The sequence below is a fragment of the Cryptomeria japonica genome, chromosome 5 (genome assembly GCF_030272615.1).
Source record: "Cryptomeria japonica chromosome 5, Sugi_1.0, whole genome shotgun sequence".
Lineage (NCBI taxonomy): Eukaryota > Viridiplantae > Streptophyta > Pinopsida > Cupressales > Cupressaceae > Cryptomeria > Cryptomeria japonica.
Window position 1 is genome coordinate 83,134,983 of NC_081409.1, and position 5,638 is coordinate 83,140,620.

The following is a 5,638-nucleotide window of genomic DNA, read 5'->3' on the forward strand; positions in this document are numbered from 1 at the left end:
AATTTTTTAAAAATTATATAGTTAGAAATCTTAGAAGATGGGTGAGAATATGGTGGAAATTTTATAAATACCCACTTGATGAAGTGTAAACCTGATGATGAGAAACTCAAGAAACCAAGTTGATAAAATAAAACACGTAAAAAATGAGGGAAATGGAGGGTAATCAAACTTCCAACCAATAGCTTTGTCATCTAGGCCTATTTCCAAGCCTAAACTATCAAAAGCACATATGGGGTACCTATGCTGTAAGAAGCGCGTACACGATAATAAAGCTAAAATAGCACGTACGTGTTACTTTTGTTTAAAATTTGGGAGTGTATAATATGTATAATATGATATGGAATATATAATGTGTATATACATATAATATAATATATATATATATAATATAATATATAATATATATATATGTATCTAATAATATATAATATAAAATAAATTATAATATATATATATATATATGTATCTAATAATATATAATATATTAATTATATATACACACATATGTGTGTATGTATGTGTATTGTCTCCCTCTCTCTCTCTCCCTCTGCCCCCCCTCTCTCTCTCTCCTTCCCTCTCTCCCCCTCTCTCTTCCTCTCTCTCTCTCTCCCTCCCTCTACCTCTCTCTCCCTCTCTCCCCTTATCCCTTCCTCCATACTCCATCCCTCTCTCTCTTCTTCTCTCCCTCCCCACTCTTTTTCTCTCCCTACCCCTTTTCTCTCCCTTACTTTATATTGTTGTACTGAAATTAGGTCTACCATGTAGTGGTCACCATTTGGATAAACAATATACCTAATAATCCCAAGGTCCATAGTTTGAGCTCGAGAGGCTATGCTTTCCTTGATAGACTTAGCATTTGACTCAGTGTACAAAACCCATTGTGCATCATCCCTCCACCACACTCCTCCTATGGTGGGATTTGGGCAATCTTTGGTAGTGCACATTTTTTATTCCTAATTTGCTCCCCTACAATTCTTAGAATAGGAAGTGGTTTCCAAACTAATGGTCAGGGTAGAAATTTATAGCCATGCCAAGGAAATCAATTCCATTGCATTTAACTATACTATTAACCTATGCAGTAAGATTGATTTGGTAGGATATAATTTAATTGATTGCTCTATCTCTCTCTCTCTCTCTCTCTCTCTCTCTCTCTCTCTCTCTCTCTCTCTCTCTCTCTCTCTCTCTCTCCTTTTTCCTTCAAATTTTCTTTACTACAAATAGAATGTATGAGGTATTGAGCCTATTAGTTCGCTACTCTACAATAACATTTTTAAGGCCTAGGATTGCATATGCAGTATTTATGAGTCCTGAGCACGTACAGGGTGCCCAAAATTACCGTTGGGAAGCATTTTAGGGACTAACAACATGTATGCGGTTAGTATTAGACTGTGTACCTGGTACTTAGACATAATTTTAGTTACCCCAGAGCCTCAATGACCTCAAAAGAAGTTTTTGAGGTTGTTGGAGGCCCCACTGCAACTATGTTTGCACTTCTGTCACTATTTTATACATAGAAGTAAGTGAATTTTTTGTTTTTACATGATTTCAAATGATTGAATTGTTGTTCTTATTAGTTTTGTCAATATTATTGTGATTGTTTAATAATTTTGATTCAAAAAATCAATGATAATGCTCAAATTTAAGGTTATTTGATGCCAAATTTACTTTTGTTTACATATATATGTAATATGATTCTATTTAGGACAACCAATATCAACCATGGGAAAGAACAAGCGAGGAACGATGGAATAACGAGAGGCTAAAAAGGAAAGACAAAGGCAATGTATGAAGAAATTACATGACATAAGAACAATGGGACAAGAAGGTATGTCATCCTCAACATCTCAATTCAATTTACCAAACGAACATAATGCACCTAATGCAAATGAAGAAGAGACAATTGATTTACCATATGAACCTAATGCAATTGAAGAAGGGACATCACTGAATAATCATTTAAATGATGAACATACACCTCCATGCAATGCACCAATGTTAACACCTCCTAGAATCATTCACTTTGATTTTTATCATGTATAATGAAAGCTCGATGGTACAATTTATTTTTTGTCTGCAACTTCCTCTTTGATTTTTATCATGTATGCTCTCCTAAGAAAATTGATTGATGGATTTGTGTGTGTATATTGAATAGGAGGAAGAAGGGTCTGAAATTGAATCACGGTTGCATTATCGTGACAAACAAGGAAACTTGTAGCAATATTCTTCTCAAATGACCAGACAAATCATTGGAGCTCTTTCCCAAATGAAAAGAAAATTAGTTGTCCCCATTGATACCCAATTTAGTGTAGATCTTGAGAAAATGAAATACATGGATAAGCAATCTGGTGAAAGTATGGATATATTTGTGGAGGTTTCAATGCCTTGGGGTCCTTTTTCTCCAAATTCTTTCCATCATAAGAAGGTCAGCACCTTTTGATAACTTTCTTCTTATAAATTGGTTGAGAATACAAAATAAGTTGACGATTATCCTTGATCTTTGTTTTCTTCTTATTCCTTAGGGATAACTCTTATCATTTTCTCTTTTTTGAATTACCCCAATGGTCAATTTTTCTTTTACAGATTTTATCAGCCTTACTGGATGAACTCAGCCTACTTGTCTGTTATTCTACAATCTTAGAGAAAATAAGCTCCCCTCACCAAATTGTGTCGAAGCAAATGAACCCAAATGCAAAAGCAGGAAGCAAAAGCAAGTTGTTCACCGTTTTCGTAGATACACTTCTGAAGCTGGAATCGGTCATATTTGAAGATATCATGAGTAATTACATATTTGATTTTGTTGTTCTATATTACTTCCAACTTTATTCATTCTTAACTTTAACAGATTCATTTTATTTGGTTTTCCATTCATGGTTTGTATGTGTTTTTAATGAGTAGAGCAGATGTGGAAAATAGTGTCAACAAAGCAAAATGATGAGTCAGACTACCTGCAATATGTTTTTCAGAAGGAAACAACCTGTAGGAAGAGAAAGAGGGAGAGTAACACAGATGATGTCATAGAGAATGATAGTGGTGGGTATATGAGATTTCCCATGCTGTTACACAATGCCTGTCATCTAAAGAAATTGAAGTTTGTTGTAAGCATGGTAGTGGTAGTATATGAGGATCATCACTTGTCAAAAGGCCTGGAAGGGTACATACCCATGAAAGAAATCAAGTGTGTAATTCCTATAGTCACAATTGAGATCAGTCCTATAGGCTTCCAAATTTAAGAGCATCATATGTTTTAGGAAGGCAATACTCTTAGGGTTAGGTCAAGCTCTTACACTTGCTTTTTAGCGAAGCCTTGTTGTTTATTCACCTGGATTCTCTCTTATGCTGATAATGGTCTAACTTAGCTATATCAAAACTAAACTACCGATGTTCTATTGTATGATGTTTTATTCATAACTTTAAATAATATATCATTTTATTACCTATCATTTATTAATCAGGAAAATTGTATGACATAATTTATAAATAGTTATGGGGAGGCTTCTCCAATATATCTTCTTTTTGTTTGCATATAGATGAGGTGATAAGAAGATTGACAAGGTGGTCGGTTTTTTTTTTTTAAAAAAGAAGATAGGATATAAAGTAGAATGTTTGAAGAAGATGAACGTATTGGTTTCTTTGGATCATGTGGATGTATTGGTTGAATAATCTTTATGGGTTGTATGGTGTACTAAGGGGTCATATGTTGTCTTATGACCCCTTAGGACTCCACATGAACCCTTAGGTGTCTTTATGGGTCATATGGTGTCCTAAGGGGTCATATGATGTTCTATGATCCCTTAGGACACCATATGACCCCTTAGGACTCCATATGGTGTCATTATGGGTCACATGGTGTCCTAAAGGGTCATATGGTGTTCTATCACCCCTTAGGACACCATATGAACCCTTAGTTGTAATTAGAGGTCAGATGGTGTCCTATGACCCTCTAGGACACCATATGACCCCTTAAGACACCATACGACCAATAACGACACCATATGGTGTCCTAAGGGGTCATAGGATGCCATATGACCCCTCAAGACACCATACAACTCATAACAACACCATATGGTGTCCTAAAGGGTCATATGGTGTTTTATGATCCCTTAGGACACTATTTGGTGTAGTTATAGGTCTTATGGTGTGCTAAGGGATCATATAGAATCCTATGACCCCTTAGATGTTATTAGGGGTCATATTGTGTTCTAAGGGTCATATGGTGTCCTATGACCCCTTAGGACACTATATGGTGTCGTTAGGGGTCATATGGTGTCCTAAGGTGTCATGTGGTCTCCTACGACCCCTTAGGACTCCGTATGATGTCATTATGGGCTGTATGGTGTCCTTAGAGGTCATATAATATTCTATAACCCATTAGGAAACCATTTCATGTCATTATGGGCCGTATGGTGTGATAAGGGGTCATATGGTGTCCCATGAACCCTTAGAACTCCATATGACCTCTTATGTGTTGTTATGGGTCATATGGTGTTGTATGACCCCTTAGGAAACATGCATGGATCCCTATGATACCATATGATCCCTAAGAATACCATATGACCCTAGAGAGAGAGAGAGGGGAAGGAGAGGGAGCGAATGGGAGATAGATACACCTAAGAGAGGAGGAGAGTGAGATAGAGAGATAGAGACTGAGAGGGAGAGAAGAGATAAATGAGAGAGAGAGAGAGAGAGAGAGAGAGAGAGAGAGAGAGAGAGAGAGAGAGGAGATATAGAGATATCTAAGAGGTGGATAGAGGGATTGGGAGATAAAGAGAGACCTAAGAGGTGGAGGGAGGGAAGGTGAGAGAGAGAGAAAGAGAGGGTGAGAGATAGAGAGAGTCTAAGTGAGAGGGAGGAAGGGATGGAAGGAGAGTACAAGAGAATAGAGAGAGAGAGGTGTGAAGAGAAGGAAAGAGTGAGAAAGAGAGGTGATGAGAATGAGAGAGAGGGAGGGGGATGAGGGAGGGAGAGAATGAGAGAGAGATACACCTAAGAGAAGGGGATACTGAGATAGAGAGATAGAGGATGAGAGGGAGAGAATTCAAAGATAAAGAATTGAAGAGAGAGAGAGAGAGAGAGTTAAGTGAAAAATAGAAAGGGAGGGGGGAGGTAGGAGAGAGTGGGAAAGAGATACACTTGACAGAGGAGGATAGTGAGATAGAGAGATAGAGACAGAGAGGGAGAGAGACTTAAGAGAGAGAGAGAGAGAGAGAGAGAGAGAGAGAGAGAGAAACTTGATAAAAGAGAAGGGAGAGAGATAAAGATTGATAGCCAGAGACTTGATAGAGAGAAGGAGAGAGACTTGAGAGAAAGAGAAATAGAGTGAGAGGGGGAGAGAGAAAGAGAGTTAGAGGGAAATAAATACTTGACAAAGGAAGAGAAAGGGAGGGGGAGGGAGAGGGAGAGAATGAGAGAGAGAGACACTGAAGAGAGGGGGAGAGAGTGAAAGATAGAGATATTTGAGAGAAGGAGAGAAAGAGGGTGAGGGAGATGAGAAAGAGGGAGAGATACCCGAGAGAGGGAAGAAAGTAGAGAGGGAGATGCCTAAGGGAAAAAAAGGTAGGGGTTAAGGAAGAGAGAGGAGGAATGTAGGGAAGAGACAAGAGAGATAGTGCTGATATGAGCATGCTGATTACTGAAATTT